At 34.8% G+C, this 22,393-nt stretch overlaps 1 protein-coding gene and 1 non-coding gene across 4 annotated transcripts in view; one reads left to right on the forward strand and one right to left on the reverse strand.

Annotated features, from left to right (window-relative positions):
• Window positions 1-22,393, reverse strand: part of LOC106664119 (neuronal acetylcholine receptor subunit alpha-7-like) — a 505,201-nt gene that overhangs the window by 107,467 nt on the left and 375,341 nt on the right. The gene's annotated exons all lie outside the window — the stretch shown is intronic.
• Window positions 20,201-20,273, forward strand: Trnay-aua. Its single transcript has one exon. It is a non-coding gene; the product is annotated as a tRNA-Tyr (tRNA).

Below are 22,393 nucleotides of genomic sequence, written 5' to 3' on the forward strand. Positions count from 1 at the left end.
TGCTAGAAACTTTAGACTCAATCAAAGAACTTTGAGTCCTGAAGATGATCTCAATAAGGATCGAAACGTTGGCACGATAAAGAAAATGTTTTTCTGAAACCTACATCACACCAGACCGCATCTCACGATTTCTAAATAAATATCGATTACCGGTCACTAATCACCACACATCAATCAAAGAATTTGTACTCACTCAAAGTGTTTGTTTTCTGTGTAAATGTGTTATTATTGGGTGTCATGTTGAGAGTGCCAATGAGGCATGGATGTTTTATGTTTATATACGTTGGATTTTGAAGAGTTGGGGAGGGAAGTTGGGACAGAAAACATTTTTGAGGTGAAAGGAGCCGACAATGGGAATGAATCCGTAATAGTTCGGCCTGACTACCCTTTCAGGATTATATAGAAAGGTAGAATTAGGGAAAGGAAAGCTAAATTGTTGAAGAATTAGTCTATGTAGCAATATTTGATGTGAGGAATGTAATGATTGACATATTATAAGTTTTGTGTGATGTTTATGATGATATATGTATGTTATCGACATTGAATTTGATTAATGATATTAGCGTAGCTGCGACTGAGTTTACATGTGTATGTTGTGTAATTGATGCTGTGCTGATCTTTGTTGATGTAAACCATTTCTAAAAAGTGATAAACATAGCATCAAATGCAGGACAGACACATGTAAACTCAGTCGCAGCTACGCTAGTATCATCAATCAAATTCAATATCGATAGCATACATATAACATCATCGTCTATTTCTTCAACAATTTGGCTTTCCTTTCTCTAATTATCTCCGTCTATATAATCCTGAAAGGAACCATTACCCAAATTTTTTCCATTGTCGGTCTTTTCGCTTCAAAGAAGCCGACTCCTCATATAAAAATGTTTTCTGACCCAACTTCTCTCCCCACCCCTTCAAAATCCAACGTATATAAACATAAAACAACAATATCTCACTGGCACTCTTAACACGACACCCAATAATGACACATCTACACAGAAAACAAATACTTTGAGTGAGTACAAATAGTTTGATTGAATCTAAAATTTTCTAGCTTGTATAAATTCATAGTTTTTCCACATCCAATATGTATTTGTTTGTTGGTCAAGTCAAAATTGTATTGGTGTTCAAATGGTGGGTAGCCCGTGCTGTAGGATTTTGTTTGGATTTTCTGCAGTCGTTGTTGTTTTAATATGTTATCCACATATTGGGATGTAATTACGATGTAAGTTGCCAGACAGTTTAAACAATTGATTCTGTAAATTACGTCAGACTTATTTGTTACTGGTGTGGGATCTTTGGGGGATTTTGGAAAAAAGTGTGTGAATTGTGTTATAGTTTTTAAAGGCTATTTTAAAGTTATCGGAAGAGAGAAATGTGTTTAATTTATGCGATAGGCCGTCAATCAATGGCATGGATGTGTATGTTGGTTTGTCTCTATTTGATAGATTTGATGTAGTATTATTAGTAATGTGTGGTGATTAGTGACTGATAATCGATAATTATTCAGAAATCGTGAGATGCGGTCTGGTGTGATGTAGGTTCAGAAAAACATTTTCTTTATCGTGCCAACGTTTCGATCTTTATTGAGATCATCTTCAGGGCTCGAAGTGTTTGTCTTCTTTGTAATTGTGCCATTCTTGCGTGTTGTGGGCACTCTCAACACTTCGAGCCCTGAAGATGATCTCAATGAAGATCGAAACGTTGGCACGATAAAGAAAATGTTTTTCTGAAACCTACATCACACCAGACCGCATCTCACGATTTCTGAATAATTATTAGTAATAGTGGTTGGTGTTAGTGTTGTAGTTGTTGATTATTTTGTTGATTATGTGTTTAGGGTAGTGAGTGTTATGAAGGATATATTTGTAAATCTTTATGTTCTTGTGGTGAAATTATTCATGGCTTAAGGTAATAATTCTGTGGAGTAGCCTTTTGGTCGTGTTTATTATTATTATTTTTTTTTTAATTTTTATTTTACGAAGGTTCGCAACAGCAGAGGTTATGTCGGGGTGCCGGTGTTTTTGAAAAAAAAAGCCCATTTTTAAGTATGTCGGGTTCGAATGCAGGGCCGCTGGATTCGAACCCAGGACCTTTACCTTACAGTGATGAGCGCCGTGTCAACGCCTAAACCGTTGCGGCCACCGACGCCCCTGTGTTTATTATTGTATGAAGAGGATGGTGCGATGTAAATTTGAGGTAGCGATCTGTGTTACTTGGTTTTTGATCCCAATCTGTGATTAATGTGCCATCTGGTTGTTTTATTACGAGTGTATCTAAAAATGGTATTGTTATGTTGTTTTCGACTTCATGTGTAAATTGTAGGCGTGGGTGATAGCTATTAAATGTACCTAATGTGGTTTGAATTTATCTGTGGGAACTGCTGTCAATATATCACCTACGTATTTAGTGAAGAAGGGTAATGTGAAAGGAAGTTGTGGTATGACTGTATTTAATAGATGTGTCATGATTATGCCCGCAAGTATCGGGCCTAGGTTGTTACTCATGGCTATACCAAACAGTTGTTTGTAAAATTGATTATTTAAAATGAACTTATTTTAAAATGAAAGAGTCGTCTTGGATCAATAGATGGAATCGATGTGTTCTAGTTCAGCCATCTATGCAAGAGGTATGTGATTACGCCAAAGTAAACAATTTTATTTATTAATAGTTAATTAAAAATCTTATCTTTATCATTCAGTCAGTCGCTCCCTGGGTTTCAACCTGTACCCACGAACGTACATCAGCTGTCTTCAGTCAGTTGCTCCCTGGTTTTCGACCTGTGCGTACGAACGTACATCAGCTGTCTTCCGTCAGTCGCTCTCTGGCTTGCGTCGAGTACGTACGAACGTACCTTTGGCTTTCGACCACAGTCGCTCCCTGGAATCCGGGGAGTATGCACGAACGCACCTTTGACTTCGTCCGGCGAGTGGCTCCCAGACTCCAATCAAGATAAGCACGAAGTTATCTTCTGATCTTCACTGTCGTGAGTCGCCACAAGACCGTCCTTATTCTTGTCTTTTTAACATTGTGTATCAACTTATCTCTCTCTATATACATATTTCTTCTTGTTAACTTTGTTTAAGTTGTTTCTGGCCAGATTTTAGTTTCGGTATTTGTATCATAAATTGTCAATTAATGAAGTTAATTATTAAATTTTTGTTGTCACTAAATCCTTTACGCAACAGCCGGCAACTACCCGTGGTAGCGCCCGGACTTGGAGGGTAGTTATCCAATACTTTCTCCCGCCGGCGTCTACGAAACAGTATGTTTTTAAAGAATTTGGCGAGGTTACATGACAATTTATATTCAGTTATTCACCTACAGGTACTGTAAAAAAAAGAACCTGATTACGATCGAACGCGAAGGCGCATCATATATTTTATGAAATTTCAATTGTTTTGTAAACCCGAAAGGGATGAAAAATGTCAAATATGATTCCTTTTCAATCCGTCATGTCCGTTTTATTCGGGCGATATCTCCTTATCAAAAGAATAAGACTTCTTAGAACTTTCCCCACGATCGGCCCGATGAATCTCTTAACAAGTCCGACTCGTCAACTTCTCCCCGGACACCCCTTCAACAAATTTAATCATTTTACTTCGCCTTTCCAAGTGTTGAAGTTCGGATTATTTTAAATTTTTTTGACTCCTGCCTTCTAATGGCAACCGGCGTTCGAAATTGATTGCGACCTGACACCATTTAAAATGACTGTATATATTGAAATTCTATTAAAAAAAAAGTGAATGGTTGACGTTCAGAAACGTACATTTAGGCCACAAACATGCCACAAGGAATCATTATCGGTCGCATTCTTTATACCAATTATACTGATGACATTCTAACGTCATATTTACAAACCATCAACACGGTTGATACCGTCATTTTGTTATTTAAAGGTGGTACCGATCGTTTTTTCGCAGAATTTTTTTTGTACTGTCTTTTTTAACACAACTTCTATTGTTGTGTTATGGATTATGTATTGTTTGCTAGGCATTTCTTTTTCGACACTATCCGTACTTTTTGTTTAAGTACCAAACTACAATGGTAGTTGTATAACCGGGTTTTAAAATTGTTTGCGACCTGACTCAATTTACACAGCGTTATAAAAAATTCGATGTTTGCCAACTTCCTTGAACTATTTTAAAAACTCATATTTTCTCATTTTAACCAAAATTTATGAACATTCTACGAGATTTTTACGTTTATTTGTTAAATAAAATATGTAGGTAAAGGAGTAAGTATGAATTGAGCCTTTGGAACTTGGAAACAATAATTTTGGGCCACAAAGGTACCACAAGGGAGAATTTTTGATCCCATTGTCTATAATATATACTGCTGACTTACATATACACTTGTAGGAATAGACGACTACATCATCATCATACAACATCAACCCGGATGATACCGCATTCCGTGTTTTGAGGGAGGTAGAGACAGATTAGTTTCGGTTATAGAATCGGGTGATTTTATATTTTATATGGATTTCTTTTCAAGATAGTCTGTACGTTTTGTTTAATAATCAAACTTTAAAATTTTATCGTATTAGTTGTCCAAAGAGACGTTACCGGCTTTTAACATTGATTGCGACCTGACACAATTTACAATTACCGTGCCGTTATGAAAGATTCAATGTTTGCCATCTGTGTGGAACTATTTTATAAACAAATATGTAGTCATTCTAACCAATATTTATGAATGTTTTACTTTTTATGTTTAATTTTTAAAGAAAATATACAGAAAAAGAAATAAGTGTGAGTGGAGGATTTAGAGCGTTGGAATATTGCATTTGGGCCTTAAAAATGCAACTAGGGACCATTTTAACTCCCATTCTTCATACCATTTATACTGTTGACTTACATACGGGGTGTTCGGCTACTCGTTTTACAAACTTTGCCAATAGATTCTACATTTAAAAGGAACCAAAAAATCCTAATTAACTATGGTCCGAATGTCTACAGTTTCGGAGTTATTCCACTTTTTCTGATTTTTTCTGATTTCACGACCTTGCTCCAAATAACCAATGTTAACTCCAAAATTAAAAGGTATTGGACAAATCAGTTGGTACCTTTATAAACCTACGTTAAATTCTCAATAAGATGTGATCAATTCTAAACTTGTAAACGTTCGTGAAATAAGTGTTTTAGTAGCGAGAACTTTGAAAAAATTTTTTTTTTTTCAAAGTTGAAAAACTTACTATGGTGATTCTAAACTACTATTTCCAAACCTTCAGATGAGCAAATTTCAGAAAACCTAAACCATTTAATAGCCTTTTTAGTGGTGTAATTTCTTTTTTAATTTCACTAATTTCGTGGTCCGCTTGACCAATTAATACATTACAATTAATTAAGGTTTTTAGTTGAGATGAAAAAAAGTTAATGGCACGAGCGGGATTCGAACCCACGATCTTCGGCTAGATGCGCCGCTACTCTACTGCTTGAGCTATCGTGACCTCGATCCACTCGGACACCAACTTCCCATCTCAACCGCACCTTTTGAGTTTTCCCTCCTTTTTGCTATTTTTCAAATGTCGTGTAATCGGATTGGATTCTCGACGAAAAATGAAATGGCCTCGGAGAGCTTTAGTGAAATGTACTTCATTTAATTCATTAAATTCACTAATTTCGTGGTCCGCTTGACCAATTAATATATTACAATTAATTAAGGTTTTTAGTTGAGATGAAAAAAAAGTTAATGGCACGAGCGGGATTCGAACCCACGATCTTCGGCTAGATACGCCGCTACTCTACTGCTTGAGCTATCGTGACCTCGAACCACTCGGACACCAACTTCCTATCTCAACCCATTTCAACCACACCTTTTGAATTTTCCCTCCTTTTTTGCCATTTTTCAAATGTCGTGTAATCGGATTGGATTCTCGACGACAAATGAAATGGCCTCGGAGAGATTTAGTGAAATGTACTTCATTTAATTCATTAAATTCACTAATTTCGTTGTCCGCTTGACCAATTAATATATTACAATTAATTAAGGTTTTTAATTGAGATAAAAAAGTCAATGGCACGAGCGGGATTCGAACCCACGATCTTCGGCTTTAGACGCCGCTGCTCTACCACTTGAGCTATCGTGACCTCGATCCACTCGGACACCAACTTCCTATCTCAACCACACCTTTTGAGTTTTCCCTCCTTTTTGCCATTTTTGAAATGTGTAATCGGATTGGATTCTCGACGACAAATGAAATGGCCTCGGAGAGCTTTAGTGAAATGTACTTCATTTAATTCATTAAATTCACTAATTTCGTGGTCCGCTTGAGCAATTAATACATTGCAATTAATTAAGGTTTTTAGTTGAGATGAAAAAAAGTTCTTTTTTAATTACTTTTTTCAAATATGAAGAAATTGATGGAGGAAAGGAAAAATAACCGTGGCTAACGGATCGGTAAGTTGGAAAATTAAACAAAAAACAAAAACTTAAGGATATTTTGAATAAATTTATTAAACTTTTTTAAAATTCACTAGTTTTCGTGGTCCCCTTGACCATTTAATATCTTTCAATAATTAAGGTTTTTCGTTGAGACAAATAATACGCAATACAATACCCATTAATTAAATCAGACCAATTATAAATGGAGATTGAAAGTTCCAAAATGACTTGTGCTTCAAGTATGCCCACAAATCAAAATTTAAAGAGGAAAAGAAATAAATAAAAAATTTGGAACATAAAAAAATCGCTTTTATTATAAAAATAAAATAAAATAAGAAACTGCTCTGAACTAAAATGAAAAGAATAAAACCACCTTTTAAAACCTATTTTAATAATTTTATTAAACAAAAATTTATCTATTTTTTTTTTAAAGGAGCGGGAGCACTCCCAGAAGATGGAAAGGGAAATGATTTTCTTTTCACAGAAAAAAAAGGGAATTGACTCACCGGATGGTAGCAAGTACTTTCATGGAGCTCCCAACTCGGAATGCTTTTTTGTTTTTATTTTTTTGCAACGCCCTATCGATAGGGAACCCGATGGATCATGGGAGCGATTGGAATGCACTTCTGACAATTTTCTTTATTTAAATTGGTGAAATGGGATTTTTTTTTAATATTTGGTCTTTACACATACATTTCTTTTGTTAATTTCTGACCCATCCTTATAGTATCATTCGTAAAAGATGCATCCCCTATCCTATAAAGCTGTAGGCGGTTAGATGTTAGTATACAAGGTCGGTATGTCGGCACGAATTGAACCGTGTCTTTGTTAGTACTTTTCGAGTGTATAGATCGCATTTTGAATGAAAGAGTTAATTTTCCTTTTTTATTAACTTCTGGCATCTTACAATTTAACACAAAAGAAAACCAAAACAAAGAACAACAACCCTTCGAGGACAGTTATAGCTTTATTTTTGGTTCTACCAATCGCCACGCGCAGCACTGTGGAAAAATTAACGTTTAACATGCCAAGAAAAGCAGGGGCATTCACGATCTTACTGGACATTTCTCTATTCGAGTTAACACGAGTTTACATCTTACAAACATCGTGAATACCCATATTTTCTAAGTACAGAAACATTAATCTGGGTGGGTCCGTGTTAAGTTAAAAAAAAATTCACCTAGATATTTTGGTTTATTTTTCTTATGATATCAAAAGTAATATAATTTCTTTTTTTAACATGCTAAGAAAAGAAGTTCACGATCTTACAGGACATTTTTCTATTCGAGTTAACACGAGTTACCATCTTACAACCATCGTGAATACCACTAAAATTTTCAACTCTGGGCAATCGTACAGACAATTCAGCAGTTTCCATAAAAAAAACCTAGCCCCAACACGATGGATTATCTTTTGACCACAATATCCAAACACTGCCCATATCCTAACTCGACCTATTGGAGACCCATTTGCAATACCATAAATTCCAAGAAACGTTGTTGAACAAGCTCGATATTGACCCTACTTTTACACGCCCAAGGATATCAGACGAAGGAACAATATTCATCTGTGCTTTTCTCAAGATCAAAGTACAGCCGTTAATGGCAAAAATATTCATAACGTCTTTAACGTTTCTTATAGGGAAACCAAAATTTACACCCAGAAATAAGTTAAACTTAGAAATAACTCTGTATATGGTATAAAGAAACATTTATTATCTCGAGAATAATGATGGAAACTTTCTTCGATTCTCAACCGATTAAAAAAAATGAACCATACTGTTGTATGTATTGACTATCGGATGACCAACAGGGTCCATGCCTAGAACAATAATTAAAAGTATTAAATACATAGAAAACTAATATTTCCTGGGCACCTGTTCTGTAAACGGAAGTGTCCGCTAAACAGAAAAGTCTCTTTGGGAAGTTTCACCGAGCGAAGATTGCGAAATGAAGAAAAGCGTCCGAGTATTGGGATAGGGATAAGAGAAGCTGCCTCAAGTCTTTTTCCACCTCGACCTGACTAGATCTATTGTGCTCCTATGTTTTTTTTATAAATCACTAGCCAACTTTGGGTTGTCAATCAACTTCCATAGCCCTGCCATGGACGGGTGTAGTCTACGATGTTGCTTGCGTCTTTTCCTCCCCTAGTTTTCTAACCTCGAATCTGCTTTTAGTCTTTCACAAAAACAAAAAATGTATTCTGCGGTCTCCACTTCTTCCTGGCAGTATCTGCAATGGCCGAGGTTTAAAATAGCAGTAAAAATTTAAAACTTGATTAAAAAATATGAAATAGATGTTTGTTGATTTTTCGATGGGTAATCTCTTCAAGAGAAATTCAACCGGGCTATCACAATTTCATATATAATAAACGGTGTCTGTATTATATATATGAAATTGTGAAGGATTTTATTTAAAAAAAAAAAAACTAATTTGAGTAAATATTGTCCAAAAAACTACCTCACATCTATTGCCAAATAAGTGTTGATAGAAGTGACTGACCGAGTAGAAATAAGTTAAGAAAGACATTTACTTTGTTAACATAATCTTCTTAAGTGGGTTAGAGAATTACTCTGTACAAACCGGATTCCAAAGTCAACATAGCCGTCAAGATATTTCCAGTTGTGAATTATTCAGAATCAGAGTCCTGAAAGGGGACGCGGGGGTGAAAAATGGCCGCGCCTGGAGGACTATTATAACTTTTTCAGGGCTATATTAAAAAATGGCCGTGTTTTATAATTCTACCGAACCTTACAACAGTTTTAAAGGAGTTTGCCTCATGTGGCCCTTGTACAGATTTAAAACTGCTAACTTACTGACGTAACGTTGTTTAGAAGCCCGAAGCGTCCGTCGACGGAAAGTAGAGGAAAGCCTTAAATAAATAAACCACTTTCTGAACGTTAACTTTCTTCAGGCGTTTTTTCCTTTACCTACAGAAAACCAAAGTGAGCTGGTGGTTACTAATAAAGTAAACTAAATAAAAATCTTTTTTACCGTGTTAAAGAAATGCTAAAATAAAAGTTAAAAAAATGTTAAAAGTTGTACTCTAATAATGAATAATAAGTTCCATATACACTCAAATACGACTGAATGTAACATTCTTTGGTGGTACTACATTAAATAGTGTTAGTTACATGTCCAAGAGTTTTTGCCACTGAGCCTTAAGCACCACGACAAAAAATTAAACTAAATACTCGGGGTACGAATGGGTACTGTGCGTCTTTAATAGCATCTAATGCTCAACTTCGACTTTCCACCTTCACAAAGCTTACGAGGGTGAAACCCGTTAATCAAACACGCGGAAAGAGAGGTACGGAGGAAGAGGAGGCGACCCGTTCCGATGGATGGTATTGAACAGGGTAACTGTACCAATGACCGAGCCTCAAGGGTACCAAGGTTCACTTGAGTCATCAACCTTACCGAAGAAAAGGCTCCTCTGGTGCGGACTTTTAGATCTCCCATACTCGTGGGATTCATGTGGATGAACCAAGGGAAAAGAAAAAACACCAGGGAAACCTGCAAAGTAAGACCCCAAAAACCAACTTATGGAAATTGAAAAGGACTCGGAACCCTCTCCAACTCCCATAAACCAAAAAATGAAGGCCAATCTTTTAGCGTCACCTTCTGCAGATGTAGGGCTTGTCAGGAATAAACTAAACCGGAAGAAGAGACCACTCAAATCGAGATGTTGGAAAGAATGAAAAGCTACACCTCAAAACCAAGAAAATATCAAGGGCTCAGAGGCATCAAATCGAAAGAACCAAAGAAAAGGGGGAGCCAATGTTGAAAATAATTAGGAAAGGAAAACCCCTAATGTTCATTTCCGAACTCCGGCTCCGAGGCCGACCACTGGACGCGCTTACCACAAAAAACCGGGGTAAACGCCAACCAAAATTGGTAAAAGGGTCATATCACTGGATAGCACCCCTTCGTCGCGTGGAAGTGCTCCCAGGATATATCCCAAAACCGGGTTATTGGAAACCAGATAGTGAATTGGGCAGTGTCTAGAGAGATATCAAACTCAGACAATCGACACATATAAGTGGAGTTCAAACAAGTGGATAAAATATGTAATGTGGGTTAAAACTCCGAAACACAAACAGGGACCGATACAACGATTTACTGTTGGAAAAAAACGTAAACTACAGTGGCTAACATTAAACGCACCCACGATAGCTTGAGCTAACTTCTACCCAAATTCAATCAGCTGTAATAAACCACAAACTACTGACACCATCAAAAAGAGAGATTTCTTCTTGTGGAATGACAAACTGGCGGCACTAAGGAAGAAAACTCGCAAACTCTGGTACAGAATACGAGAAAAACGGAGAATACTGAAGAATACAGTAAAACCCTAACAGAATACAATAGGAAGATTAAAAAGGGAAAACAAGAATCGTGGAGGAATTATTGCAAAGAATTGAAAACATCGCTGAATCAAGTAGACTCCACAAAATCTTTGCCGAAGACCCTATAAACCAAATCGGAAAAAAAAACGGGATGGGAAACATTAAAACTGCAGCAAGGGAAACATTAGAAATGCTAATAAGTAAACACTTTCCGGAATCAAAACTACCTCCAACCTGGACATAATGAACAATGTGTAGTGCTTAGTGACCATTAGTAAATGATTATTTGGAGATCGTGAGATGCGGTCTGGTGTGACGTAGGTTTGAGAAAAACATTTCCTTTATCGTGCAACGTTTCGATCTTTATATAGATCATCTTCAGGGACTCGGATTTATAAACATTGTTTACATTTTACAAATGCATGTAGGATGTGGAAAAAATGAATTTATACAATTCTAAAAATTTTAAAGTCAAACCAAAGTATTTGTACTGACTCAAAGTGTTTGTTTTCTGTGTAGGTGTGTCATTATTGGGTGTGGCGTTAAAAGTGCCAATGAGATATTAATGTTTTTGTTTATATACGTTGAATTTTGAAGGGGTGGGGAAGGAAGTCGGGATGGAAAGATATTTTTACATGAGGAGTCGGTTTCTTTGAGGTGAAAGGAGCCGACAATGGAAAATAATGGGTAATGGGTCGGCCTGATTATCCTTTCAGGATTATATATACGGGGATAATTAGGGAATGGAAAGCCAAATTGTTGAAGAATTAGACTATGTAGAAATGTTTGATGTGTGGATGTGAGGATTGTATTATATGTTTTGTGTGATGTGATGATGATATTTGTATATTATTGATATTGAATTTGGTTAATGATATTGGCGTAGCTGCGACTGAGTTTACACTGTCTGTTCTGTAATTAATGCTGTGTTAATCCCTATTGATGTAAACCATTTCTTAAAACTTACATTTATGTTTGTTTTATTTTTACACACAGAACAAAACAAACATAAACGTAACTTTGTAGGAATGGTTTATATTTTTTTACACAGAAGACAAACACTTTGAATGAGTAGAAATACTTTGTTTGAATATAAAATATATTTTGCATTGTATAAATTCACTTTTCAACATCCTAAATGTAATTGTTAAATGGAAACATTGTTTGTAAATCCCAGGCCCTGAAGATGATCTCAATAAAGATCGAAACGTTGGTACGATAAAGAAAATGTTTTTCTGAAACCTACATCACACCCGACCGTATCTCACGATATCTGAATAACTTTATATTTTTTGTTGTCTCTACCTTGTTGGTAACATCGTGTTTATTTTATAGCGCTCTAAGCTTTTATAAAAATTTCTGTGGATTAGTGGAGTAAAAACAGTTGTTGTGATTTTCTAAAAAAAAAAAACAATCAGAAAAAATAGAGGAAAATTTATTTTCCTAAAAAAATGTATTAAGAGTTTTTCGAAGTGTAACAAACGAAAATCAATTTTGCTTCGTGCTAACAAAATATATTAACTTACGTTGGGTAAGTCCCTCGGTCGGGAATTATGATTTTCAATTGTCCTGTGTTCCACTTAACAGTTTATAACTCAACAACATTTTATCCAAATTCAACGTAACAACAAGGGTTGAATTACTCAATGTTTTTATGTTTTTTTCTTTTAGTTTGTCTCAACAAGATTTAGATTTTATTCCGTTATAACGGAGAAAAATAAGCATTAAATCAACAAAAACTCCCCAAACGTTTTATTTTATATCTTCGTTTATGATTTATTTACGGAGACCAGGTTTATGCCGTTAACTGTAGTTTACGGCGTTCTAAAACCCTATTATTTTTTCTTGGATCCGTAAAGTTGTTTTCAAATCATCATCATTTTCATCTTGTATGTAGGGTTTTTTAGGGTGCTGAATATGAGTATTAAATTAATTTCTTTCTAAAAAATTTTTAACCTTGTTTTCTCGCGCCGCTTAGTCACTATGTCAGAGTATTATTTGCCTAGTTCCTAGGGAAATTAAGATTTTTTAAAAAGTATTTTTTGATATATTATTCTAATTATATATTTTTTCCAAGAACTTTATAGAGTATTCTTCACGAAAATTTATTTCATTCAGCGCGGATCCCAGGAGTGATGCGCTTTCTGTGTTTCAGTATATTTAATTTGTCAATATATCTGTGGCAAAAAAAAGTTTATATTCATATTTATATTAGTAACAAATAATTTCATAAGATAATGAGATTTTATACAAATAAGTTAGATTTATAAATAAGTTAATAAATACATATATAAAGTGATTAAATTTTAAATAAGATAATAATTGAATAAATTAATTAGTTACAAATTTAGTATGGAAATAAATTTAAGTAATTTAATAATTTAATACATAGGTTAATAATCTAATAGAGAAGTTCATATTTATATTAGTTATAAGTTATTTTATAAGATTTTATACAAATAAGTTAGATTTATAAATAAGTTAATAAATACATATATATAGTGATTAATTTTTAAATAAGTTAATAATTAAAAAAATTAATAAGTTACAAATTTAGTAAGGCAATAAATTACAGTAATTTAATAATTTAATAGATAGGTTAGTAAATAAATCTAAGTTGATAAATAAATCTAATAAAAAGTTCATATTTATATTAGTTATAAATAATTTTATAAGATAGTAGATAGATTTTATACAAATAAGTTAGATTTATAAATAAGTCAATAAATTAATTTATATAGTGATTAATTTTTAGATAAATTAATAATTGAATAAATTAATTAGTTACAAATTTAGTAAGGAAATAAATTTAAGTAATTTAATAATTTAATAGATAGGTTAATAATCTAATAGAGAAGTTCATATTTATATTAGTTATAAATAATTTTATAAGATTTCATACAAATGTTAGATATAAATAAGCTAATAAATAAATATATAAAGTGTTTAATTTTTAAATATGTTAATAATTAAATAAATTAATGTTACAAATTTAGTAAGGCAATAAATTACAGTAATTTAATAATTAAATAGATAGGTTAGTAAATAAATCTAATAGTTGATCAATAAATCTAATAGAAAAGTTCATAAATAGTTAGATTTATAAATAAGTCAATAAATTAATTTATATAAAGTGATTAATTTTTAAATAAATTATATAAATTTATAATTGAATAAATTAATGTTACAAATTTAGTAAGACAATAAATTTAAGTAATATAATACTTTAATAGGTTGATAAATAAATGTAATAGAAAAGTTCATTTTTGTGCTTAAGAATAGAGGATAGGACTTGTAAAAAATTATTAATATGGTATTATATTTATTTGCTTAAAATATTATAGACCGACTTGTAGACCTGAATGACCTGATAATTAACCATTTATTTTTTAATGTTTTCCTATCAATTACCATACCTCAAGTGCTAATAAAAACGTGATGGTTATAGAACTGAATAACGAGGACCTGCATGTTGAAATAGTGTAGACAGTGGTTTCCTCTAAATGAGCAAATGAGCCTCCTGTTCGTGGTTTTAAAGCTGGGAGGGGGGAAACCTGCGACTACCGGTGGTGAGACATTTCCACAGAACATCTGGCAAGTTCTCGCAAATAAAGTAAAGTTCCAACGTGGGACTCTCTTAGCAACCAAGACCCGAGTTGAGCTTTCGGGTGAATAAGATAAAATTATTAATTGAGCCTGGATCTTGGAACGCCCCGGAGACAAACATTTCAGGAATGTAGACTTTTTTACATGCACTTTTTTAAAAAAGAAAAACCCGGGCAAAAAAATCACGTAAAAACAGATTAAAAAAGAGAGCGAACACCCCGAATTTGATGCTTATAATTATTAATAAATCCATTATATTTAGTGGTCTATTGACCAAATTACTTCTTTCAATTACTTAATCTTTTTATGTAAGGTTTTGGTTGAAATGAAAAAGTTAGGGTCACGAGCGGGATTCGAACCCACGACCGTACTCTACCACTTGACCTATCGTGACTTCGATCCACTCGGACACCAACTCTCCATCTCAGTATGAATAAAATAACACTTATAAAGTTTTGTAGTTGTCCTAAGCTTACAAAAAATTCACACCTACAGTGTTAATAAATAATTCAGTTTTTATATATTTATAGGGAAATAACCCGCTTCTCCGACTTGAAACTGAATGGGAATGACAAAAAACAGCGAGACATTGCAGGCCGCTGTTGTCAAACAAAACTTTTACCGTGTAGTAGGCCGTTTAATTTGTAGGTGTTTCCATGCCCTGATCCAAACAAAACTTGTTTAATAATTATACTCCGCATTTTATATTTCATCTGCTGATCTACAACTTTGGGCTTACCAATTCAGTTATGAAATTGTTTGAAAAAGGAAAATTCACTTGGCAACTCGTGAAAATAAAATATTCGGGATTGAAACAATGTGGAGCTTTGATGTAATCGAATTCCGAACTATGGTGTTCTAGAATCTAAAGAGTGTGCACTAAATATAACCAATTAGATTTCGTGGTCCGATTGACCAAATAACTACCTTCAAATAATTAATTTTAATGTAAGGTATTGGTTGAGATAAAAAGTCAGTGTGATTCGAACCCACGACCTTCGGGTAAATACGCTGCTGCTCTACCACTTGAGCTATCTTGACTTCGATCCACTCGGACAATAAATTCCCATCTCAACCCCTAAGTATAACATAAATGAAGAGGAACCAAGGACCAATAACTTAGGAAAAGCTAAACATGGACACTCAAAGTTTAGGAACCAACATAATTGGCAAAAGGACAAAATCGGAGTCGATTCTTTAATTTTTTGTATTTCCTCTACTACAACAGACATATTCATCACCCAAGCAAACATTTACTTAAAAAAGCTATACTTTTTTTATTTTTCTTACAATTCACTCTATTGGTGTGTACCAATCCAATGGAAAGTAAAGCTCAAAAACTTGGTTTCCCTAAGTCATTATTTATCTTTGCAAGCTTCAGGTCCAATGGTGGTCTAGGTGACATCACACTACCTGAGACATGAATGCATTTTCACTTGAACGACAATAATTCTACTCGGGTGATCTGACGTGAAGTAAGCGTTCAATCGAGCTTGGCGCTCGGGCTTACAGAGGGAATCGAAAAAAGCTTTTCATGCCTTATTGTCCCATCATAAATAAAATCCTATATGTACGATAGATATTTTCATGTAAAAATCCGAACATCCTGCTCCTCCATCGACTATGGCCAACGGGTATTTCGCAAGGCAGCATACTCGGTCCCATCCTCTGTTAAGTAAATCTGCCCACGATAATGCCATCCTTTCAGGTCCAGACTTTTAAAGTGGCAATGACGGTTTATGGAATGGAAAGTTGTTTTGTGCAAAAGCTTGTTTTTGTTAAAAATTTATGAATTACCTCAAAACCCTCCAATTTATCTATGATCCAGACTATCTAAGTCCCGCCCATTTTTTGCTCGCTACAACTCTCGACTCCAGATCGGCATATCACCGACGAATTTCGACCTATTTCCCGATGGCATCATTTAAGGCAACTTCTCCAAGTGTTTTGGCGCCGCTGGTCCAACGAATATTTGAACATTGATTCAGAGAAAAAAGGTATCGGTCGTCCCCTTCGCTAAAAGTTGGTGATGTAGTTTTCTTGCGAGGAGTAGGAACGTCCCCTCTATCATGGCCCATCGGCCGTGTTCAGGAGGTTCACCCTGGCGCTGATGGAGTAACCCGCGTAGCAACTGTTCGTACGTCTGCCGGTTATTATGTCCAACCCGTACGAGAATTAATTTCTCTCCCTTCTTCTGAATGATCACCCTACTTCGCTGTACATAGCTATATTATAGTTTTGGAAAGGTCCTTTTCATTTTCTGTTTTTTTGTTGTTGTTGAGGTTTCTCTTTGTTTTTCTCTTTCTTCGAAGTTCGCTTTTTTCCTCTCTTATTTCATCAGACATAGATTTTTTTAATTTTGTAAAAATTAGGTGGGCGGAATGTTGGCGCCAGCCATCTCATTTTTAAATATACTTTGTTTTGGCTTATTTTAATCCCTAATCCTACTCCCACGCTCCTTGCAAACTCAGACGTGTTCTACTCCTATGATAGAAAGGTCCTCACGTCTCTCTTTTCTCATGCTTTTTTCTCCCGTATTAATAAAAAAGTCTTTAATCACGCGACCACGAAAAACCCTCTGTGCTGCTGCATCGATCTCTTCCACCTGAATTCATCGGATATTCTGCGACGAAGTCAGAGGAATCGGACCCGAGCTCTCTACGCTTCTTGCAGCTGGCATCTGAAGGAAGGTGGTAAGTCCCCTATGAACTTCTCCCTTATTTTATTTTAATTTAGAATTTTTTTAAATTTATTTTATTTACGTTTCATTTTTTTTTAAATTATTATTATTTTTTTCTTACATGGCATTGGCCGTAATACTCTATTTCGTATCGACCTAGTTTACAGCAATTTAGATTCTTATATAAATTGCCATGATACACTGACCCATCCATGTAGGCTTTAGTATCATTCCAAACTCTGGAGATTCCAGACGAAGTCTTTATCCTTCAAGCTCTTCGATGAAGGCCAGACTTGCTCTGGAAAATCAAATTCATTATACACTTATTATCTCATACTGAAATCCTATCTGTTCAAGCAGCAATTTCAAAAAATAGTCGCAGATCCTTCTCATCCATCCATTGTGCCAAAGCAGGTGTTCCGTATAGTGACGTACGATACCGATCGATATTAGTAAAGTATCGAGTATTTTCTTTCAATACCTGCATCGAGTACTTTTTGTAGTATATAGTTTTTTCGACGAGTGTTCAAGTAATATTGAATTGTTATTTTCCGTTCGAAACTTACCTTGCATCAAACTGGGAATTGACTAGTTACTGTTAAGAGCGCCTACTAGCGGCATGTATCAACAAAGTTAATCGAGATTTTTACTTGGTGGTTGATAACTCTTAATTCTTTCCCTCGTTATCAATGCACCTCGCACTTTCAATTTCAGTAATTTCTTATAAAATGTTTTTATCTTCAAGTCTCTAAAAAGTGTACGCCTTCCTTCTCCCAAAAGTGAGGCATGAGTTTATTTTACTAAGAAAACTGAATCGTCGCCATGTTGTAAGCTGCGGGGAAAACAGTGGGAATACGTCTGATCTTTTCAAACATTTGAAAACAAAACACCCGTTGTTACATTTTCTGAAAACTCGATAACGATAAAATTGAAATATCGATTATGTTGAAATGTGTTGACTGCTTTTCTTGTTCTTACCTACGTACCCACTGTATGAAAAAATACTTAAAAACATGAAAATTCTTGATTATTGACATGAGCGTATTTTACCAACAAGTCCACGATGAGTAAGTTGATCATTTATGAATAAACGAAAAAGTACTCATACTCGTTAGTACCGAATAATTTCTGTCGATACTCGAGTAGTACCGGATATTTCTTTCGATACCGGTATAGAGTACTGTCGCATGCCACTAGTTTGTAAGGCAGAATACTTGATCCCATTTTCTGTTCAATAGGCACTTCAGACCATTTCCTGTTCCGCAGGCGATATCGTGGCCTTCAGTAACCTCCAAGGGTATCTATCCTGTTTGGAGGTTTTAAGACATGAAAGATTGGATTCAATGAATCCCAGCTAACTTCACCCTCCGCTGAAGTCATGTTCCTCTCCTAGCTACCAATATCGTCCACTATTGACTAACCGATTGTAACTGGATATGGAACCCCGACCTTCGTACAAACCTTTAGAGCTGAACAGACGATATAAACTAATCAAAAGGATACTTGACAACAACTCTTACAACAAAATACACGCGTAATTTTCCCTCAATGAATCCATCCACTCCAGTTCAAAATTCAACTAAACAACTTTACTATCCACACAGACAGATCCCATTTGTCCTCGGAACCTATCAAAGTTCTTATCGATACAGACCCATCCATGATACCTTGGACCTTCATTCTTATTTTATTACGAGAATTTTTTTCCTACTTCTCTTCTGTTTCAGGGATCGACACTTCATACAAACTCAGCTATCGGTACGCCGAAAAGTTGAACGGGAGCCAACCCACTGACCCGGTTCGAGCATTGATAACGTTAATATTATTTAGTTATTCCAAAAGCGAATCAGACCCGACATATCTTCACCTAACAATGGCTTACTCTTTCCCATACCCGGAAACAGGGATTATATATACTAAGGTTATCAAAATTTTACAATCGCAACTTCCGAAGGACATGTTTTCGCCTGAGTTTTATCCAATTAAAAAAATGGATTTTTTCAAACCAGAATTAAATTAATTGATTTAAGGGATTTTTTAAGAAAAATGAAAAAATACTTTTTTCCTGTTAGAAACTAAAAATCTTCCACAAAACACGATTTCAACATGGGAACGCATCTTTGCGTTTTCATCAACCGATAAGTAGAGAAGACAGTCATAACATTGATAAAATCGATCAAAAAATTTTCGGATGAGAAACGGGAAAAAACCTGATGTAAAAGTTAGGATTAACGAGCGCTAAGGACCAACTTGGAATTGTTTCCCCTAACAACTTAAATTACAGTGAAGAAACCTTAAATGTAAACGAGGTAGGCGACTTTGCAATTCTAATACCCTTTCAACAATTTCTTTGATATGACCGAGAGAAGTAAACATATTAATATTTTATCAACCTATTTCCATAATCGCGTCGACAATTAAAAAATCTCAATTCCGAACACCAAAGAGGGAAGTTAACTTGCTGATTAAGCCTAATAACATTTACACTAAGATACCCAAGAGTAGGACAGAAGGAATTTTTCATTAGTTAGAAGTTGATTACAGAACAACCGAATATTTCAAATTCAGAATAAATTGATCACGTAACACTTCCCAAACTAAAACATTGTATATTTCAGTATTATTTCACATAAACAATGTCGAATTACTTGTGCCCCTACCTTTTGGCAAACTCGAAAGCTATATGGCCTAAATTTTTTTTAACCTTTATTTTCAAATTCACTAATTTCGTGGTCCGCTTGACGAATTAATATATTACAATTAATTAAGGTTTTTAGTTGAGACAAAAAGTCAATGGCACGAGCGGGATTCGAACCTACGATCTTCGGCTAGATGCGCCGCTGCTCTACAACTTGAGCTATCGTGACCTCGATCCACTCGGACACCAACTTCCCATCTCAACCGCACCTTTTGAATTTTCCCTCCTTTTTGCCATTTTTCAAATGTCGTGTAATCGGATTGGATTCTCGGCGACAAATGAAATGGCCACGGAGAGCTTTAGAGAAGTATGCTTCATTTTAAATCATTAAATTTACTAATTTCGTGGTCCGCTTGACCAATTAATATATTACAATTAATTAAGGTTTTTAGTTGAGATAAAAATGTCAAAAAGGAGGGAAAATTCAAAAGGTGGGGTTGAGGTGGGAAATTAGTGGTGGTAACCGGAGTGGATCGAGGTCACGATAGCTCAAGTGGTAGAGCAGCGGCGTATAAAGCCGATGATCGTGGGTTCGAATCCCGCTCGTGCCATTGACTTTTTGTCTCAACTAAAAACCTTAATTATTTATAATTATTATTATTTAACGTAGGTATTTCAACTACTAGGTTATATGAACACTCAGTATTTTTTGAAAAAAAAGCCCATTTGTAATTATGTCGGGTTTGAATGCAGTGCCGCTGGATTCGAACCCGGGATCTTTACCTTACTGAGATAAACCCCGTATCAACGTCTTAACCGATGCGGTCACAGACGCCCCAAAAGAGTTTATTATTAGATTTTAATTTAAAATAATACCTGTAATATCTCTGAATCCCTTTAATGGTTAACTGGCATGAATGATGCTTACATGTTATGAGTTAATTAATTTCAAAAGGAGAGAAATCATTTAAGCACGGCCTCGACTGATAAAGAGAACATCATACTGATAAATCAGTGAACTAATTTAATTACACGCCCCCTGACGTGTTTTATTTGAACAACTAGCGATTTGTGGTTTTAATTTTAATTTTTTATTTAACAGAAAGGAAAAAAATGGTGGGGCGGAATCTATTTGTGCCGCCTCATATTGGAGGTGAATTTTAACAATTCATTGCGCTAGCTATAAATTCTTTTTTTATCCTCCCCTTTCCCGATATTTTAATTAAACCTAGCTTCCTTTCTTTCAGGCTAATGGACACACAATGAGGTTTTTGACTGTATTGGTATTTGATGATGAGATGCATTTTCCCGGCGCCTGTGCTTCGCTTTTCATATAAATTCCATTAAAAAAACGCATATTGTATTTTAATTTTATATTGATAATTTTTTTGTTTCTGTGGACGTTATTTATCAAAGCTCAGTTGTGTACATTATTCTTATCTATTATATTAATTTAATAAAGCATAAAAGAATGGTTTAATTTAAATAATATCTTGGTAGAGAGCCAGGCAGGATTTCGGAAAAAATACTCCGCTGTGGATAATATTTTTAGTTTCAATAACATTATAAAATTAAAATTATCTGTAAAACGTAGAAAAGTTTACTGCTGCTTTGTTGATTTTAAGTCGGCGTTCGTAGGGTGTAAGGCAGGGCTGTCTGCTTTCCCCTCTTCTGTTCTCGCTGTTTATTAACGATTTACCCGAGTTTTTGGGTGGTGGTCTGTTTGTCGGAGCAACAAATGTAAACTGTTTAATGTATGCAGATGATGTCGTTTTGATAAGCACTGAACCGGTTCAACTTCAAAAGATGTTAAACAGGTTGGGAGAATACTACCGAATGTGTAATTTGTCAGTAAATTTGAATAAAACTAAGATTATGGTGTTTAGAAATGTCGGTAGATCATCAAAGAATGAACGATGGTTTTTAGAAAATGAAATAATAGAGGTAGTAAAAGAGTACAAATATTTAGGTGTAACGTTGACTCCTCTACTTTAATTCAATATGCATTTGACCAATAAACTTAGGGTTGCTAAACAAGGATTGAATATAACCTGGAACGGTATTCTCAATAGAGGAGATGTTCCTCTAAAAAGTAAATTTAAAGTTTTTAATTCCGTCTCTAGGGCTGTGATATGTTATGCGTCACAAATATGGGGCTACCATCAGTATGAAGTGGTAGAAAAACTTTGTTTTATTATTAAGCAATTGTTTGGCGCTCCCTATTATACACCAAGTTATTCTCTTTATTTGGAATTAGGCTTTAGACCTTTGTTTGTGTATACGTTGATGAGTCATTTAAATTATATACAGCGGGTTTTGGGTCTGAAACAAGATCGTTTGCCCTACCTCCTTTCTCAGGAGATAATAAAGAAAAATTTTTGGTTTAAAGAATTGGTCTTCCGGACTGAACTGTAGTTCTCGTATAAATTTTACAGATGCGAAAGATTTCAAAATTTGGGCAGTACAATTATTGCAGGCAGTAGAAACTCATCATAAAGAAGAATGTTTAAGAAAAGTGCAATGTTCTACATACCATTTAATATACAAGAAATAGAACTTCGATCTCGGAGACAAGAATTACTTGTATAAGGAATACAATTGGAATTAGATCAAGGTTGTTTTTCGCGCGAGAGGTCAATTATTATATTTAAAATTAATTAAGGTTTTTAATTGAGATGAAAAAAGTCAATGGCACGAGCGGGATTCGAACTCACGACCTTCGGCTAAGATA

This window comes from Cimex lectularius, unplaced genomic scaffold, assembly GCF_000648675.2.
Source record: "Cimex lectularius strain Harlan isolate CLEC.00 unplaced genomic scaffold, Clec_2.1 scaffold82, whole genome shotgun sequence".
Taxonomy (NCBI): Eukaryota; Metazoa; Arthropoda; class Insecta; order Hemiptera; family Cimicidae; genus Cimex; species Cimex lectularius.